This window comes from Temnothorax nylanderi, unplaced genomic scaffold (genome assembly GCF_030848795.1).
Source record: "Temnothorax nylanderi isolate EJ_2023f unplaced genomic scaffold, tnyl_v1.0 TNYL_tig0002_pilon, whole genome shotgun sequence".
Taxonomy (NCBI): Eukaryota; Metazoa; Arthropoda; class Insecta; order Hymenoptera; family Formicidae; genus Temnothorax; species Temnothorax nylanderi.
In genome coordinates, this window is record NW_027249064.1 from 3,514,070 (window position 1) to 3,535,770 (window position 21,701).

General features: G+C 40.1%; 2 long non-coding RNA genes across 2 annotated transcripts in view; both read right to left on the reverse strand.

The window, feature by feature from the left end:
- The window catches only part of LOC139769862 (uncharacterized), a 146,725-nt gene that overhangs the window by 69,170 nt on the left and 55,854 nt on the right, over window positions 1-21,701 (reverse strand). The window lies entirely within an intron of this gene.
- Window positions 6,034-7,031, reverse strand: LOC139768010 (uncharacterized). The gene is made up of 3 exons (XR_011717262.1): window positions 6,697-7,031; window positions 6,290-6,607; window positions 6,034-6,225 (listed from the first exon to the last, which is right to left on the reverse strand). It is a non-coding gene; the product is annotated as an uncharacterized lncRNA (long non-coding RNA).

Sequence of the window (21,701 nt, forward strand, 5' to 3'; positions counted from 1 at the left end):
CCGTCGAGTCACTCGTTTGGATGTTAATGTGACAAAGCCGACGTTGAATCATGCTGCACAAATATAAGTGACGCTCGGTATTTCTTGGAATCGGGTATTATAATGCGTTTCGGTGTGGTCGGCGGATTCTGAATAATCATACACGCGAAGAAGAATATAGTAATAGCAATAGTAATAGCAGGAATAGAAATTATTATCGTCTTAGAATAAACTTTCTAAATATACGTGAGTAAATAATTATAACGAACAGGAAACACACACACTTATATGTACATGTACTAAATTAATAACAAAATGAAAAGATAGCTAGAATGTCTTAGGAATAAATTTTTTATTTACGGTAGTAATGGATGGCTATGAATAATAACTAAAATTATTGTTAGCATATTGTTAATAGGAATGTGGCGATTATCGCCATATACTTGGCCGGCGAAACAGTCGAATCGAGAGTAATAACAAGGTCGAAAAATAGCGAAAGACGTTAGATAGGAAAAACATAAATACGGGCAACAATAAGCGGGAACGTTACAGGTATGACACAAATAATAACTAATAACATCAAACCGAGCGAAATGTGACGAGCGACTTCTCGAAGGACACAAAGTCCGGAGAGGAGAAAACAAGCGCGAGATCCCGGGGACAGAGAGATGGGGATTCGACACTGCGACTCGCTAGAGTAAAGACGTATCGGCGTGACTGTACGACTTAGAATATTTTGTGAGCGGTACGACTTATTTCGGAACTGTAACTACTTAGAATGTTTCTGTGATTAAAGACGATATTAAGAAATAAATTGGAATGGACTTCAATAAACATATCCTTGCACGCACGATCTATTCCCAAAGGAATAATAATCGCAGAAAAAAATACATTGATTAAATTTTGATGCTGCATTCTTTTTTAATCCGCTTTACTCGAAATCCAAATAAAACGAAACAGTAATGTGACAACTTTGGATACCTTTTCATTTTGTCGGTCGTCCATCAATGGATCTCTGTCAGCTGTACCCGGTAAGCAATTTACGAGCGAACGACGCGTCACGCGTCACGCGTCTGCGTTGTTTCTGACACTTGGGAGGAGCGAAAGCGCGACGGTGACTTTCAATTGGTCGACCGGCAACCGGTAGGCACCGAGATAATTATACCGCTGCGATAAATTAGCTCGGCGTGTCACACGCCGCGCGAAACCTGTCCCGAGACACGGGAAAACCTTGTCCGGTCCGCGGAATTTCACGGCGACCAATGGAGGTGCCCGATTGGATCTTAACCGGTCGAGATACGCCGATCAACTTGAGCTTTATTGATTCACAATCTCGTGCTCGTAATGTGCGCCATTTCGCGTTAAGAAATTCTTACGCGATATTTGGCAATTAAAATTAATTCATTAGTTTTAGCAGCAATTAATTTTTAGATCGGAGAATGTTGCCGCAACTAAACAGAGATAAAAATTATAATCAATTCTGTCTATTACATGGTGAGAAATATCCTCAAATGGTATCGTTAAATATAATATACAAAAAAATGAGCGAATGTATACTATTAACTTCGTTCAAGATTGTAGATTAGGGGTAAACAGACTTGCTGCAGGCAAGCAAAGATCTCGTGGCAATACATATATGTGTAATGTGTGTACCTACACATGTCGTTATAATATGAAATCGCACTAGCGGAAAAAGCATCGCAACCATTAGAGCATGAATCATAAATAATTGCCCCGAAAATTCCTTACGATCTACAATACGATCGCGCCCTTTCCCGCCGCGAGGTGATAAATTCGAGTTCACGGACGCCATAATACATCCGCCCACGTTGGACGTGACAAAAAATCGACCTGTTCCCGCCGTTCGTTTTAGATTTTAGATTAGACCGCGTACCGTTGAACTTGTTTTTAACTGGCCAGTGATCTATCGGCAGAGGCATTCCATTTCCCTTCCCGAGATTCCATCGTGGCGTTACCTTCTGCACGTTGCGCATTTAATACTGCCCAGTCATTAGTCATGTGTATTTAAATATTTAAAGATTTGACACGTTATTTAGATCGCTAATGAATATTTAACAACATTCATATAAGTATAAGCCAGTAGGTATAAGTAGTGCCATACTCGACTTATATTTCCGCGCAATGAGTGAATAGCTAAAATTTATCAAGAACGTAAGGTAAATGTATTGATTGCTATATATATCTATGATATATTCGCATAACATCGCCTACGCTATCTCAAAGAAAATTATCATGTTGGAAATTATCGATGCGCATGTTTAAAATATCAATAAACATGTCGTTGAGATACAGCCGCGAGAAGCATCTTCTTCTTGCGCACCTTCGGCCGATAAAACGTACCTAAAGTAAATTCCAGCGAAATCGATAAGATGAGCTCCGACATAAATTTCTTGGACGTGCACATGTTTCCGCGTACATCGTAAAAATCCACAGCATTTAGTAAATGTGTGAACTGAGAAACGTTTACAAAAAGCTTGAAATGTGTAAGTAACGTTATTAGATTTAAGGAAATGCGAAAATTTTAACTCATTAATATAATAAAGATAAAAAGATAAGAATATGTATTAAATTATATATTTTTATACATTACATATATGTAATAAATATACATATATGTATATACATATATGTATATATGTATATATGTATATATACATATATATACATATATATGTATATATACATATATATGTATATATATGTATATATGTATGTATATGTACATATATGTTATACATATATGTATAACGAATGTGACAAAAGATTTATTTATTTATTCCCGCACATACATAAAAAAATATATGTATACGTATATTTGTATATTATATTATGATAATTTGTATACTCGTTCCTCATTTAAAATCTAAAATTATTATTAATGGTGCAGAAATGTACCATTACACACAATCTAATTACGACCGTAAAGAGGCGTAATCAGCAAAAGCTTATGCTTCGGAGCGATCTCGAAGACGCGCTGCTATCGGCACCATTATCATCGTTCGCAAATGCGAACTGCGACACAAGGTGCATAACGCGCGCCGTTGTATATCGCGCATAATAATCCTCGATGTGTTGTACAGCCGGTTCCAGCAGTAACAACGGGACTTAAGGCGATCGGCGGCCGCGTTATATATTCGGCGTTTACGCATTCAAATTGTCCTGTAACAACATGTAAAGCTCTCTCGCGAAATGCTCTCGCGAGGCAAGCGGATTTCTTCCGTGTGAAGGCGCTTCGAGAACGTACGTATATTCGGGTAACGGGGCTACGGATGACAATTTGTTCGCTTGTTTGTCAATTTAAAGGATAATTCTATATCTTTTTGGAAACCAAATGAATTAAATTTATAAACCAAAATACAAATTGAACCTATAAATCTACTTTATAGCAACTGTACAAATCTCGGATGGCGAGCAGTTGGTCAGGGGCATCGTGGTTTACAGTTTGCTTGAGGAGCTCCAAACGGGCAAAGCTTCGTTTAATGTCGTGTTTTCAGTTGGCCTGCAAAATGGAATCTCAACGGGATACATTGAAAAGACGGGAGGTATGTGTTGCGTGTTGCGTTAACAAAAATAGATCTATAGAGACCTAGAAAACAAAATCATTTAAACTAGTAAATCAAACCAAATCTTTTAGCGTTTGATTTGTGCGTGTGTATCTGTGCACATACATACATAAAAACATACATTCATATATATGATATATGTATGTACATGTGTGTATATGTATATATGAAAAGGTAAAAGCCAGTGATGTAAGTCAAATTTTTTAAAATATTGACTTGTGTGCATGGATGCAATTTATATATTGCATGCAATCTATACAATATATAAATTGCATCCATGCACACAAGTCAATATTTTAAAAAATTTGACTTACACTACTGTGGCTTTCTTTTACCCCTCCATATATATATATATATATATATATATCTTCACAATTTGTCTCTTAATTTAAAAAATTAAATGTATTAAATTTAATTTTTTCAGAAAATCAAATACGAGTCAAACATCTCACTAAATTGACAGAATTTACAATAGAAAAATTAGTACCTATTGCTGGTGAACGTATTGATTTTATGGAACATTTGCAGCAAAATAAAGATAGACAGAAAGTAAATATTATAACGGAATATTGATATATATGTATATATATATATATATATTTATGAGATATGTATTAAATAAACTTAAATTTGTAATGATTTTTTTTTAGGTTCTTATTGATCAATCCACATTTTTGCCAGTTGATACATCTTGCATTACAAACAAAGGTATTTATGCATAAACTATTTTGAGCGTACTATACTGCATTTTTTATTTATGAATTTATGTGTTTCCGCATACTTACTGAAAAAATAGTTTTTTTGCAATTACTTAAAGTATCTTTATGATTTTTTCCAGAGTCTGAAAAAAGCGAAGACTACACTTCCTCAACATCTATTGCAAGTGTTGCAAGTAACAACGTGGTATATTCGAAAGCTTGTCTGCCTACATAGGCAGACTTAAGTATTCCTTCTACTTCACGACAGTCGTCGGAAACAGATTTGTGTGATCCTCCCGCAAAGCGACTACGTGTGGAAAATAATTCATACGTAAGTAAATTGTAAAACAACAAAAAAAGAATTTACTAAAAATTGTAATTTTACTTGCAGGATTTATCGACCTTACTGCAATCGTCAACTTCTGGGAAAATGGTATTGGAACATTTCCGTACAAATGAATGTCTTAATAGTAACATGCGTAAAATGCTTGAGGACAAAATAATTAACAATGAACTGAGTAGCGATATTAATGCTCGGTAAGTTTAGATATTTATGCTCGGTTTGTTGGTATTTGAAAGCTTTGTAAACAGATTTTTCTGTTAATTATAATTGTTTTGGTAATTAATAGTTTATTTTGTTCTGTTTCAACAGTATGCCAACTGAACGGGTGGAATTTCTCACCAAAGAAATTATTAAACTTTTTCCATCTGAGATAGAAGTTAGTAATTGTCAATTATGTGTAGCATTATCCTTTATAATTACAACTCAAATCAGTACAGGAAAAATTTGTTTTATTTTAGGCTTTATGGAAGGGAGCACATGGAGGTAAACATCGTCGAGAAACCTCTGCTGGAAGAGGTACAGTCGTTCACGGAAAGGTTGCAACACTTTTTTTTGATGATTTTTGGAACGCGCAGAAATTTTGAGATCGCGATCCACCATCTCTGTATACACGTAGTGAACGGTTATGATAGCTGTCAAAGTGAACTATACAAGGTGGAGGTTCACGAAATGTATCTTGTGCGCCGCGGAAAATCTTAAGATATCAACTGGATACTGTAATATCGGGGTTAGTATAAAAGAATAAGCTAAATAGACAATTTTATTTTATAAATTAATTTTTATTTTCAAGACATGTGTAACATTAAAAATTAATGTAATATAAACATATTAATATAATTATTTATAATAATTATATTAATTATTATAATAATTATATTAATTATATTAATTATTTATAATAATTATAAATACTACAAAGATACTACAGTATACATACCCAATAACCCTCTCGGACCGCATTGATTTCAGTTTAATCGCAATGATAATATTTGGATAAGAATCTCGGGACAAGATTTTTTTAGGCATTAATATATACAACAAACTGCGTTAAGGCGCCTCTACATAAATCGCAATTCGCGAAACGCAAGATACACGCACAGTCTACATGTCAATATAATAACGTTTGTGTATCGTGCGTACGGTGATACGCGAACTACGTTTCGCGAATAGCGACTTATGCAGAGGCGCCTTAACTACGTCGATTTTCTTTTTAAAAGAATAAAAGACTCCCAAAACTTATGAAAATGTATCATAAACATTAAATCTTTATTAACTAAATTATTCAAATCACGAAAATTTGTATAGCTTTATTAATGGAAATAAATCGGTAAAAACCTCCAGTTTTGAACTTCCACTTGCGTTTTCATTAATTGCACTAGTGTTTCACATTCTAATCTGAATAATAAAAATTATTAGCTTCTTACACGCATTAAAGTCTACAATATTTCACATTACTAAAAAATCACGAGGGGATACGCACGTTAAACTTGTCTTAATAGCAATTAATGCCAAATTAGAACAGGATAATAAATAGCACTTCACTATCCCTTCTATACACTGCAGCAATTCCTGATGCTTCATAACTTTGCTGTTTATACTCATGTTGTACATTCTCTCATAGCTGTAATGCAATAATCACAGATGTGACATTAGAAAAAGAAGGTTTGAAGCGCTAATATACTGACAAATCTATCAGCTGGATTCTTGCCGTGATGAACTGACAGAGCTGATTGGAAACATTTGCGACTGTCGTGCCGATAGAGTTCGTTCCCTTGGTCATTTTCTCTAATCTTTTCAAGTCAGACTTTAACGATTCGTAGACAGTCTTCAAGGAATCTTCCTTGTTAAATACATTCATCTTTTCTGAGGAAACCTTTGTTTTTAGTGTTGAGAAAACCTAAATCTGCATATGAACGCTCCGCCACGGCTATCTGCGGTAAGTGCATCAGGAGCATTCCCCATGGACCCATTTGCATCTGCTTGCACGACTCCCTTTCTCTCTCCTGAATTAAAGATACATTTTCTCTCAGATACAACTATACAATTGCAAGTATTCATATCACATATATATAACAAGAATTTAGCCACTCACAACTGTCTCCTTGACCTTGTCGGAACATAATTGTGCGACCTGGGTGAAGAAGGTGTTAAGGAACTCGTCTTCGTGATCCATCCTCTATTTTTGTTTACAGCAAACGCGAATAAACAACGGTCAAGTCATCCGGATTTTTTTTAATTTCCACTGGGCGAGGGAGATTTAAGATACCTTTAATTCGTCCATAGGATTATATAGCACATAAGTCTCTTTTATCCATGCGAGTGTCATATGGTGTCATACTGAACGAGGTTATGTTATAACGTTGTGTATGTGTTACGTATATGAGTCAATTCGACTTTGCGAGAGAGATATCGACTTGATTTCAAGTTTGTAATAATGCAGCTTTATCCACAATATTTTTAACCTAAAAATTGTCACGTTCGTTAATACACGTCTCTAATATGTATCCATTACTTATTAAAAACACATATTTCATAAGGTACTCTACCTATTCCATAATTTGATAGAATCTCCGCTAACGGTAGCCAATGCCAAATTGTCGGAGCTAAAACAGACAGCTCAAACATCTGTACGATGTCCATGTGCCGCTATTTAACGCAAACGCTTTACTTCGGGATCCTTCTCTTTCGTGTACAAAGAATGCAACTCGATCGAATTGTTATTGACTCCAACACATATTCTAGGTTAACTGACTGTGACAGTGCGCTGAACGCACTGTCTGCACTGCGCGCAGTACATACACGTATACTATGGCTGCGTTCGGGGAGCGCGCTATTAGCGCTATTGCATCATTCTATCTTTATCGCTCATCAAGTGTAGAACAAGGATAGAATAAGCAAATAGCGCTAATAGCGCGCTCCCCGAACGCAGCCTCTATGTACATATCGAAACTGGCGATACTAGCACCGCCGAAAAAGTGAAAAGGACGCGACTCTAGCGCCATGAAATGAAAGTGACATAAGAGACGTCGACGTATCTCTTAACGACGACGTATATTAATATAAAATTTTCACATTTGGACTTTGCATCGCAATATCTCCGCTCGTAGGACACGTAGCGGAAAAATAAAAACACTTTTATTTATAAATCGACCCCAAGCTATCGATCAAGCCTACTTAGAACTTGATTCGTTCACTCGTTATTATATCACTCGTTATTATATCACTGGCAGAGGCATAGGGGTAACCCGAGCCGTAGCGGGTCCGGGGATCAACCTAAAAATGCAACCTACAATTCAACCAAAACACATTGCCGAGATTAGTGGGGGAGATTCGGCGCGAGAGGAGGCCTCCTCTTCCGCGGCGAGAACTAGGCCGTCGTCGTTGTCCAGGCGTTCGGCGCAAGAGATACGCGAGCAAGAATTAGAGCGAACGCGGGAAGTCTTGTCATTTTTACAACAATATTATCCCGTGAGAAGGTGTTCCTCGCGCTCTTTATCCAGGGAAAGAAGAACCACCCCGGGCACGAAGAGAAGGCCAAAGAGGAGGGAAAAAGCGAGAGAAAGATCGGTGCCAGGAAGAAGACGCGGTGTCGTAGAGAACGACGACGACGACGACGACGACGACGACGACGAAAGTGTCGACGTAGTCGATAATCTGCCCGAGGGTGCAGAAGAAGAGCCCGATATGCCTCAATTTTTCTTGTCCGGGACGGAGGACGAAGAGGAGGAGGAGCAGCAGGAGGAAGAAGAAGAAACCGAAGTGGCAACGTCGTCGCAGCAGAGCCCACCACCGCAATTGGATGAGGACGACGACGACGAGCGTCACCATCTCATTAGATGGCTCGATCCAACCCCGATTGACGACAATCCTCAAAATTATACAATCTGCGGCGACATTGATTCGTACGTTATTGCGTGTAGAACAATGGAACCTTTTCGCTGCCACACGTTGTGCAAAATAAATATTAAGCCTGCAATGATTTTGTTAGTCCGCAACACCAAACTAACAAATTATTTGAAAAAGAGAGAATCGTTTAATCCGACGGTACGAGAACCGGCATTTACCTGTCGCAACGGCGACACGGTAAATGGCCGTGAACAGTGGTATAAGTTTGAATTAGGCCTTATAAATTCGATAAAGCTGTTCGTAATGTTTCAATTAGATCGTCAACATGGCTTTTTTTCCAACGTACCACGCCAAACGACCGCCGAGGAAGACGGTCAGCTAAGAAAAAGTGTCTCCGCGTTTGTACAACGCATAATTGTGCGCGCGGCGCGTCGACTCCCGATATTTACAGAGACCGCGCGAGCGGGGATCAAGTATGTTGCGTACGAAGTCGATCGAACGTATAATGTAATGCAGGTCGACTATGAAATGTTTGCGCGACTCGTGAGTGAACAATTGAACGAGTGCGACCTGACTCGTACGTGTGGAATGACGTACGTCAGGTTTTACATGTACGAACATGGGATGCGATTGGAAAAAGACGTCGCGAGAGACGTCGTCGCTCGCGTGGTCAACGTCGACCATCCCCACGTCGACGTTGTGCAATTGCACAGGGTTGACGTGTTGCGACCTACTCGCCCTGACAGCGCGCTGTTGATCAAATTGTCGGGAAGAGGCGCCGATTCCCTTATGGGTATGTACTCGAAAGCGATAAAACTAGGTGCCAAAACTCATCGGTACAGAGTCGGCTTTACAAGTGATTATGGCTATTTCGATGTCAGCATTTCCCCACCGACAAACAGGCACGTAGTTACTTACATGCAGGGCTATTGTTCGGCTGCGAAAATGGCGCGGCCAGCCGAATCAGGATTCGCGGCGGCGTATACCATTTGTCGCGGATTCGCCGACGGTGGTCGCACATTCTCCGCCGTCTCGAAACACTTCCGGCAGTACGTCAAGGATTTTCTGGCGTACTGTCAGAATTATGTGACGCGTCAACACGCGCTCAGGATCTTGGAGGTCCTGACGTTTGATACATTAAGGCTACGGTCAACGTGACGCTACAAATGCTTCGAAGCATTTTTTGATTGGTTAATCCATAAAATTCTTTTTTCTGATTGGTCGATCAAATGCTTCGAAGCATTTGTAGCGTCACGTTGACCGTAGCCTAAGAATCGACAACATCGTGTCCGAAGCGTTGCAACGTCATTGAGTGTTTGACGTGGACGAAATGTGTATCACCACGGAGACATTGCTGACGCGTAAAATTATCCATCGAGTGTCGAATTGGGCGCGACACGCGGACGCGTGTATCGGGGAGGATCTCCGCCACTTGGGAGGGATCGCCAAGTGCGACAACGAGCATTACGCGAACAACCTGTGGACACCGGCCGCGACGAGCCGTTCGACGCGAGCCCACTTTCGCGCGATGTAATACGCGCATGGTATTAGTCCCATTTATAATTATGATATCTCAACATCTCGAGTACTCGCAAAATCGTCGCGTCGCGTAAAAGAGTCACGGTGCGGTCTCGCTTCGCGTGTACTTGACGCGAGACACTACCGTGTCTCTTGATCAGAGTGATCGAGAGCTTCGTGGTTCGCTCTGTAGCAAATCGCCGCGAAAGTCGCGAAAGTCGGTGCTCAAAGCGTGACGACGCCATATCGCACGAGGCACTTCGGGTTCGCCTAAGTGCAAGATAAATGCGATTGGCATAATGGTACTCATAACAATCTGTGTGTAAAAAGCTCACGTGCGCCACAAGGTGCTGATTGTTGCACGACGGAGCGTATCTCGTGTTATCGCAAGTAGGTAGGTAACTGTAAGGTGGTTGAAGTGAAATTAAAATTTAGAACAAGAAAATTGACTTTATTGTAAATAATCATATTCATTATTAATTATATTACCGCAAAGGAGTTTGGTTTTTTAAAAATATCTTTGATTCGGTTATGTGTCACACGATATTAATGCATGATTTTTTTCTCGAATGCATGTCGATGCGTATTGATGTAGGTTCTTAACCTTTAAAAGAACGGATGAGATCTGAACGAAATATTCCTTCCGGAAGATGTAAGGCCATGCTTTGTTGCATACAAAGGACGATCGAGCCAGTCGATTATCGATGACGGTTAACGGTATTGCCCACCCTTCGACTGTCGGTACCCCACATACAGATCCGGTCCCAGGAAATAGGACTCACCCACCATTTATTAATATTTTTTCCCCTTGCGAGAGCTCGTCTATTTTCAATCCGACCGAGTTTTGTACCGAAGGAGGCCGCCCAAAGTGGGATCTTTTTTGCAGGACCGGATGCATCGCTATTTAGCGGGACTCCTTACGGTGACGAGAAATTTCCGTTTGAAAAGGAAATCAGATAAGTAGGCCAAGATACATTCTAGAATATCATTGATCGAGAGAGAGCCTTACGATAAGGTTTAGAAAATCTTTACTCTTCTGTAATATTGTGCCAGAAGTCGCATATGGAACTATACTTAATATACTTACAAATATTAATGAAAAATTAATTTAAAACTTTTTACATATTAATTCAAAGTTGCCCTATAAAAATTTCCTGTAAAAGCTGGAAAGAGACGTATTTAAAGTCACGAGATAGTATAAAAAAATTTAAGAAACTCGTCCAAAGAACCTTGTTGCACTTAATAACGTTTTGAAATTTGTCATTAGCGTTTTTCTTAGCATTTTTAGTGTTTCACATCGACTGCGAGGCAATAAGAGAGTCTAGGTGTACCCCGTGTACTCTGCATATGCAAGCGCCGTCAGATTGAACGATCATGCTCCGTCGCAAGGTTTGGCGATTCAAATGCACGCGTGTCTATGCGTCGATTGTCATTGCCCTGAACGCGCCGCTTAGCCTTTTCTATCAACCGATAATAGCGCACGATAATGTCTTATACTTATTGCCGTACGCGATTTAATTATCTCGGTTGCTACACGCGTAGTATCGCTCAAAAGGTCGCCAGAAAGTAAAATTCTACCCCTATTTTATATACTTTTGGTAAAAATTCGGTCCAATAGTTTTTAAGTTAAAAACGTTCAAACATACACCACCCGTAAGAATTTTATATAATAGTATAGATTAGATCATAACAGTGACAGCAATATATGGACACTTATATGGGCTAAGTTGTATTCTGATATGGCTATACGACCTTAGGACTTGCCCACATTGCAGAATAAGAACGATAGTATCCAACATAAGAGAATTACACGCAAAAAAAACTGCCAGCATATGATCATACTGAATACGAGGATCTGAAGAGTCGTTTCTATACTCTGACAGCTCAAGATCGTTTATTAACGGAAATAAAGCAATCAAATAATCGTATAAAATTATACGAACAACAAACGACTTGTATGAAGATCCAGATTGCAGAGTTGGAAAATAAAAATAAAGAATTAATATCGATGACCAGATTGGTCAATGTTTTTCTATTTTTATATGCATTTGTAAATATGTTTTGACATGTATTTTTACATGTATTTTGACATGTATTTTATATACAGACTTACAATATCTATACTCTATGTTGGCAGATGGAAGTACGAGGATAAACTCGACGCTTGATTTTAAGAATCTCCTCCGGTGAGTCTCGTGACTGGATGTTTGAGTGTTCGTATCGATTTTCATGTTACAAAATGATAAATCCTCGTACGTCGGTATACGGCTATCTTGAATCATACTGACGTGGCACATTTATCATAGGTGCGTTCTTTTTGCGTTATCAGCCGTGCGACTATTAATTATTAATTTATTGGGAACGTTCCCAATTACCCCTTACGTTCTTAATTACCCATAGTGCTGCTGGTTGATTGTGTAAAAATGTTTAAACTTTACAAAGTGTTTCAGATGCCTCGAAATTACGTACGAAAGACTAAACCAAAATACCAAATTGAAAATCTTCGCCATGCAATCGAAGATGTTAAAAGTAAAAAGCTCACATTTGGCCAAGCTGCTATCAAATACTCAGTACCAAAAACAACATTATTTAAGCAACTAAAACAAAACGAATTGAAGACACCAAAAAAAGGTCGGCACACGGTATTTAATAAAGAACAAGAGGACCAACTAGAAAAATACATACTTGATTGCTGCAAGTCTTTTTATGGCATAACACCAAATTCATTACGTAGACTTGCTTTTCGATTTGCTGAAGCTAACAAACTGCAACACAATTTTAACAAAGAAACCCAGCTGGCAGGCAAAGACTGGTACTATGGCTTTATGTCTCGACATCCTTCCATCAGCTTACGGATTCCAGAAGCTACTTCACTTAATAGAATAACAGCTTTTAATGCCACCGAAGTAAATCTGTTTTTTGATCAACTAAAAACGATCCAAGAAAAACACAATATACCTGGTCATCGTATTTTTAATATTGATGAAACCGGCATTAGCACAGTTCAAAAAAATTACAAGATTTTGGCTCCAAAAGGTGTAAAACAGATAGCAAAAGCGACAAGCGGAGAACGCGGTGTAACAACAACAGTAGTTTGTGCTGTCAGCGCTAGTGGCATATATGTACCTCCCATGTTTATCTTCAAAAGAAAGAGAATGAACGGACTGTTAATTAAAGGCTGTAACAGCGACATGATTGCCACGGTTTCTGATTCCGGTTGGATAAATGAGTCCATATTTCTTGACTACTTGCAACACTTCATTTCTTTTGTGAAACCTACCAAAGAGGAACCAGTATTATTAATACTCGATAATCACGAAAGTCTATCAGCCTGGGAGCATACGAGCTTTTCCGAAAACACAACCTGCAAGTTCTTTCTTTGCCACCCCATGTATCTCACAAAATGCAGCCACTGGATCTTACAATTTTCAGTTCACTGAAGATGGCATACAATAAGGAATGTGAACTCTACATGGTTAACAACCCTGGCAAACGAATAAGCCAATATGAGGTTGGAGAACTTTTTACAAAGGCGTACAACAAAACAGCTAACATAAGCAAGGCTGTCAGTGGATTTAGGGCTGCTGGAATTTATCCTATTGATCCTGATAAATTTAAAGACAGCTTTGAGAATACGGTATCTGATCAATCCCACACCAGTCAGACTCAAGAATGTGATGTTCATGCAGCTGAGCAAAGTTTAAATGAGTCCATTAACACTGTCAGGCAAAGTCAAATACCAACACAGGATGCCACTTCTGTTCCTGAAAATGAAAATAATTTGAGCGTTACCATTAATACTCCTCCTCCATCCACTCCTGTGCCTCTTGCCGAAATCATCAATGTGCCTGTCATTCCTAAAACAGGAACCACTTCTAAGCGACAAAATCCCAGATAGCAAGTACTCATCATTTTGACGTCAAATGACGTCAAAAGACGTCAAAATGACAGACTTTTGACGTCAAAATGACGAGTCATGCTACCTGAGTAAGAAGCACTCTCAGATTTTATCCAGCACACCAATAAAAATCCAATTAGAGGAAAAACAGAAAAGACGAAGTGAGAGAAACGCTAAAAAATCAGAAAAGAACACCGAAAGATCACCAGAAATCATACCAAAGAAGCCACGAGTCAAGGGTAAAGGAGTCAAAAATTTGAAGAAAGCTTTACAAAAAAAAGAAAACGAAGAAGAGTTTTACTGCATAATGTGCTACGAAAAGTATCAATCTCCACCGAAAGAAGATTGGATCCAGTGCGCCGTTTGCCAACTCTGGGCACATGAACAATGTACTTCCGGTGAGACTAGTAGAGGTTATGTGTGATATATGTCGTGATTAACCGTCGTTCCTAATTACCCCATACCGTTCCCATTTCCCCCGCGGGATGATCTCAATTACCCCATAGAGTATCGGGTAAATAGGAACGGCAATGTTTTTTGTTTTTGTTTATATTTTTATTAAAACGTAAATTTTAAAAAAATTTTTTATGACTACTAAGTACATACATAGATAACCAAAGTTTATGTAGCAATAAAAGTTGATTTAGTTTATAACTTTTCTCTATTATTTTTGAGCGTTAGAAGTTAAGTGTTCCCAATTCCCCCACCCTCCCCTACTATCCAACTCTCATCCATTACCATTTTCCTTTGGACCAACGGTTTAACGTCTCTTTTGAAAGACGGAGCCCAGTTTCCATCTAGGGATACCTTTTCTCCGCTAGATGGCGGGGGCAGCGTTTTTTTGCTGAGAAAATTCTTGAGAAAATTCTCAGTGGCCTGTAAATAGACTGTAAATACAGTGGCCTGTTAAAACCTGATAAATACGACCAGATTTAAATATTTTTACAAGTGTCAACCAGCATGCAAAAACGGTCGGTCCTTGAACAGGCACGTAACGAGCGCGAGCAATATATGTTGCCTGTTTATTGGTCAAACATGAAAAAAATACCGCCATTCTTTACTAGCCGAGAAGGAGAGCGTTCGTTTCTCCGAGACATTAATCGACGGTTACTGGCACGACAAATGACTGCGCGAGCGAGGCAATTGATGGCTTTGCGTACAGGTGTGTCTTAAGGTGAGACAGAGTCCCGCGAGTCCAAGCAGACTGAGTTTTTCCACTTATTACTCATGTAGTTGCTTCATAATTTTTTTTCATCCTTCCTCGATGTAAAGACAGTATTAAAAGCAAGAAGTAGCCAGTATTTGGAAATAATAAATTTTTACTGTTTGGTATTTTTATCCTCCTCTTTCGGCTTTTATCCTTAGAGAAAAAAATGAACTGTATATTAGAGAAAATACGGAACGAATTAGATCAAATTATGTCAGGAAACCGAGACAAGATAGCTTTAACCTCCAGTTTTATTATTCTGGCTGTTCATTCTCGCATGAAGCATGTTAAGTAACATGCTATCCATCGTGCAGCAAGCTGCTATCGCGATCCCTTTTTCCTCGCGTTTACACCGACCGTTAAAATCGTGGCGCGATTCAAATCGGCGGTTAGACGGCAAGTCTAGCGACTCATTGTGCTAACTAATGAGTTAATTACGAGCACGTGCGCACGTGCTATTTAATGCAGCGGTCGAGTGTCGGCGGTACGCCATAATGAGAGGCGGTTCTTACCTGCGAAATGCCGTTGCTTTGGTCGCAACACTAGTGCAGGGGATAATTAGACGGCTTTTACGCGAAACTAATCCGTGCAACAGTTTTATTTTGTGTCAAAGACACCTCGGGACTTGTAATATCGAGAAAGTATTTAAGGAACTGGATATGCGACATTTATTTTTTGTAAAAATATCGAAGGCAAGTCACCCGATATCTCCGTTTGTACATTACATGTGAAAGTACATATAAATATTTGCGGGGGATGGCTAACGAGATTTTAGACGTACAGAGTTAATATTATTTCGTTAAATATAGATGTAGTATCTCAGGACAGCGATGTGATTTGTGCTATCGTGGTTACGAGACTTCGAGCCAACTCCAAGCCTGCGGCGAACGAGTCCGCAAGCTTTATTTTGATAGTTTACGTCTAATATAGATCGTATACTATCTCGCACAGAGAGACATCGCGATGTCGAAACTCGAGACGCGCGATTTCGCCGGTACTTTACGGTACGGGCGCTCCAGAAACCATTCCTTGTCACTGCGAGTAATTCCCGCCGGAGTAATTTCATAAACATTCGAGATCTCTATTCCATATTGAGTTCCAAGTTGCGATTACGCCGCGTTTTGCGACGAGACACCACGTAACAGTGTGACACTGCGTTATGTGTAACCGGAAACCGCTGTCGTCAGTACGTGCGGAAATTTACAGAGGTGCGGATAGAATTTTTTATTTAAGCGACATCTAAACTAAATAATATATAAAATTTTATTATTGTTCACCATTAAAGTAAATTTGCTATTATATATTTTCCTCTACGGTTTATGCTATTTAATAATTATTATGCTTAACTCGCGATAATTTTTGTCTCGATTACACTTAAATTATTTAGAGATAATGTCGTAGATAATGATCGTAGATATACGATGTCTTGTCACGAACTTTATGATCTCGCCAGGATACTTGCCAATCTCTTACTGTTACAAGCAGATAAAATTTGTTATGAGGGATATACACCGGGGGAGTGATTGACTGCTCGAATATACACGCTTGCCCGAAACCACAAGGCGGCGGAATCAATTTGAGGCGTTATAAACAGCCCTCGACCGTCATTAGGATAATTTCTGTCCCAAGGCATGTAGGTGGCAGATGTACGGGGCAACCGTTACGAAACACGATTGCGTAAATCGTGGATTAACGATCTCGGAAGGTGCTCGCGCCGACCGATGACTCCTCTCTACGGGAGGGAGAGGAGATTAATTTCAAGCGATCGTAGCTGCGGGTGATCCAAAGTCCGCGGAAGTCTTTAGCACAGGGTAGTAAGTCCAAAGCAATGTCGAAAAGAAATATATATATATATATATTTTTTTTTTAAGATTTATCTTCCCCCCCCCCCCCGACATTTGCGTTACAGAAAATATGAAACATGTGTAATGTGTCTCAGTATAAACGTTATAAATAAAAACATGTTTCTTAAAGAAGCCTTCTTCGTAATAAATAATGTTTTGTAGATGCTCATTGAACATTAATTCCTGTCGCGATTTAGTTAACAACCAACAATAGCTGTAAACTTCGACGTCGATAAAACAAAACGATCCAGATTATACGAGTGTCTCGCCCGCGAGATTACGAATTAGCTGCCGTAATCCAAGTCTCACATTCGACCGGTCCATTACTGCCCCGCGAACGGGAACAGTTCACCTGTCCGGCGCCACGGGTTAATAAATCATGCGGTTTTTAAAGAAGAGTCTCGGCGAAATAAAAAAAAGAACGGAGTCTCTATGGAGAGAGAGTCCCTCTCTCGCGCGTTTTCGATGCTGATCGCATGGCGATTCATGTCGTGTGTATTCAGCGCTGATCATTAACCGACTATTATACGCTGCTCTCGAGAGACGACTATTTTTTTCTTAACAGTCACTACGCCTCGTTCTCGACCGCTAGAAGGAGGAGGAGAAGAGAGCGGACGGATCTCTTGGAGCATTCAGCCGACGCGTTACACTTGTTGGCCTCGCTTTGTCCGGGATCGTACGCCGCGTTACCGCGACCATTATTCATCCTAAGGGGTTGTCTACCCGGATATGTGCCCTGATACGCGAGCGTCGGCGGTCCTCCTCGAGCTACTTGTCGGTTCCGAGCCGAGGAATAATCCGGCTCGCCGATCGAATCGCTCGTTAACGTCCCGGTGTACCCGCCTGTTTGCTCGTTCTCTGAGCATGTCACGGATGAGACAGTCGAGCCTGAACTTACGTAGGGTTACGTAACTGTAACGGCGGTTAAAATTCTTTTTACGTTGTCGCGCTATGAACTACATGTTAATTGAAGCGAAGAAATCATATTTCAAGTGACTAAAAAATGCAAAAATTCCTTAAAATTTCTGCTCAATAAAAGAGAGACAGAAAGAGAGAGAGAGAGAGAGAGAGAGAGAGAGAGAGAGAGAGAGAGAACTGTATCGTTAGAAATAAGTTAAAATAATTAAGTTTGGAAAATCACGAATGTGATATGCAATTTTATGAAACGGGAAGAAAGTAATCAACAGTGTAATAACAATCGAAAAATACCGATAAAATTATGTGATGATTACAATAGATATATTATTTTATCTCTCAATATTACTTATCATAAAGAATGTGGATTTGTAATATACTCATACTTGTATGCAATGCTTTTGCACATATTGGATCATTATTTTATGTGTTGGTAAAAAATATATATTAACGATCTTAATTCATTAATTCGTTTTCAAGGAAGCGGCAAAATCGTCAGAAGCCTCGGAGCGCACATGGGTAATGACAGGGTGTGGAAAGAGAGCTGCCAAGGCCACACGTATAAATATCTCGCCCCGAGTCGAGATAATGATTCCAGGCGCGTGTTGGCCCTCTCATAAATCTTGGGCCCATTTACGGGACAGATGTGCCGATAACTCGGGCGCGGTTTCACGTTCGCGTCTCTCTCGAATCCATGATCTTGGCGTGAGCCGAGACCAACGATTATTAACGTTAAAAGAACGGTTAAAAGGCGGGTGTGTAAGAATAAAGTAGTACGGCAAAAATTAAATCGTATTTACGAGACATGGGAGGGGGAGAAGGATAGGAAAAAAGCCTCGAGCTGATTTTACAAACTGGTAGAAACGTTTATATTACGGTTTTGGTACCGTACCAAAGTACCCTGTGTTAGGTCTATCTCCTGAGAATTATTCATTCTGTACTATATTTTTACTTGCAAATTTATCTGTAATGATTAGTTAATAACACCCCTGTGTAAAACAGACAATGCATCTTTCGTAACTATCAGTGCGCCGGCTAGCTGTCGGACACAAACGAAACGCTGAGCCGATTCGCTCGCGTAAGAGAAGAGGAGAGAGAGAGAGGTTGCAATCCGTTTCGGGATAAAGTAATACACGGAGTAATCACAAAATGCCATGTCATCGAGCGAACAACGAGTGATCTATCGACGTGATCATCGGCACAAGCCGATGATACGTCGCCGCACAGAGAAACTGAGAGAAGAGAGAAACGCCGCAGCCGTAGCGACTCAACGCTGAATCACCGCGCTCCGACATCGAGGATGCACCTGCGGGACTCCCACGCAGCGAAATCGGGGAAGAGTCATCGCCGAGGGCGCCGGAAAAATCTCACACAATACGTGCATACGTACGCGTGTCCGTTCGTGTATGTACATATCCGGTAAAAGGGAAAACGCAGGCGTAACGATCCCACAGTTTTAATTACACCAACATGGACGCGCGCCCCCGCGGCGCATGCGATTCGCCGAGGAATATTTCCAATTATTCGACGCTTAATTAAATATCATTCTTAACGACGTACGTGTCGCTATTGGGAAAGTAATGGACCGCGCGCCCGGCCGCGCCGTTAATGAAGACGTAGGCCGCGCGCTGACGAGGTGTTGCATTTATTAATGAATGTCGGCCCTTCTATGCGTGCCTCCTTTCCCGTTCTTATTTCGGCGCGTCATAGGCCGCAGACCCGACGGGACTTTCTTCGAGCGATATTAGGAAGTGATCGAGTCAGCACAATTGTTGCGATAATGTAATTGACATTTGATATGTTACTTTAGCTGCAATTAAATATCGTCTTTGTGAAGTTAACACCTCACTTTAAAAAATCCGAAGTTTTATCAACAGTTCCATTTGCACCCGCAATAGTTCTCTAGTTCTATAGTTGCAGAGCCGAAGTGTCCAGACCTGTTTATATGACCGTGGCCAGAACTATTTGTTTAACCTATCAGGAACTTTAGAACTATTGAAAAGGAAGCCAGAACTCTTAATAGTTTGACAGTTTCCGCAAAATGAGACGCTAGCTTCACATACACACACCGATCACTCGTCGATCTACAAAGGGCCCGCTCGGATCAAGCCCACCTCCGCGCGCGCGCGCGAATTCGAACCGTTATGGAAGCGGAATCGTCGGTGATTTATTGCCGGCGTGCGAAATCGTTCCGGCGGGGTCTCGTCACTTTCGCGGGGCGAAACGGTGCCAGCGCGGCGCAGCAAAACAAATTGAAAGGCACGAGCAGCAAATAATAATTAATACTTTCGTCGTCGATCGTTATCAGCCACGCCGTTTCCCGCCTGCGCCGCTGATCGACAGCCGAAGAGTCAGACGGGTCTCGTAGATTCTCCTCGTGCGGTGCGAGTGCGGTGTGAGCCGATGATTTATCGTGGCCACCACTCGCCATCTATCATGCCCGATAGCGCCGATAACCGAATACTGTCGGATCTCTAAAGCTAGAGACTCATAGGCGTCGTCTGCGAAGGATTCTGCGTGTTTTATGGACATCTTTGATAGCGCTGATGGATTTTTAATTTCTTGATTAATTGAAAGAGATTATCACGATATAATTTTTACCCATGCGCTCTTGTTGAATTATTATAGTTGTAATATGCCATTACATAAGAGAATATCGCCTTATATGTGTGTGACATTCAGAAATACATATATAAATAATATTCTACATTAAATTTTACAAGCACTTTAGATTATACATTAATGTTATATTGAACGATACTGGAAATTCGTTAAATTTTTTAGTATATTTCATGTATTGCAAGAAAGAGGAGTTAGACGCCTATGAGGTTTAGTATGCTCTCATTACTGTTGGATGTTCGCACCAAGGTTAAGGATTTTAGGGCACTTGCGGAACCGTTTGAAAGATACACGTTTGCGATACGTTTCTTATTATTTTCTGTATATTGTACCTCTTCTAAACTGACACTTTACTTATCGACTCTAGCGGCACAAGCAGAGCCTGACACTTGCGCGATGATCATCGAACTCAATTAAGCATATTCAGAGCGCACAATTCTCTCGTGGGAATGTTTTCTCTGTCAATAGTATCCGTTGAAGTGCTTCAATAGCATTAGAACAACCAACCTCAGTCTTGTGTTTAAAAATAGAAAAAACTGACAGTGTTATAGGATCAAATATAGTCGTTATTAAAGAGGATTCGATAGACGCTGAACGCACTTACGACACTATCGGCTGCGTTTATTTAAAAGTGATCCACATTGGAGATATATTGGTCATAAAATAAAAAATACCGTGCCATTCAATGGGCCTTAAACAAACGTTATCTCTGCATAATCCTGGTGACACGCTTTCACGTTCCATTGCTAGCTCGCTTTTTCACAACTGTCCTGCGAAAACATTGTAACGTGCACGGAACGCGTCTAACACCGGTGTTAGACGTTCTAAGCTAGATGTACATGGCGCCAGGGAATTGAACTTTTCTGTGAGTTGCCTTTCGATACGATCGATGACTTTCTCGATCGCACCTGTGGGACTATGACCGATATATCCTTGCGAAGGCATTGCGGAGAACGTATCGAAATAAATTAATGCGACGTGTGCTTTTTTTCGACAAATAAATAACGGCCTGACCTGCGAATTATTCCGAGATATTAAAAGTATAGGCGCAACGTCGCGAACAATGATCTCGTAATCACGCGTACTTAATTATTATTATTGCATACACGGAGAGAATTTTATATTAAATTTTACTATGCTGCCGTACCAACTGCGGACCATCAAGACGCCACAAGTTTAAATGCTATGAACATAGCATTCAATGCTATAACTATAGCATTCAATATATATATATATATATGTGTGTGTAT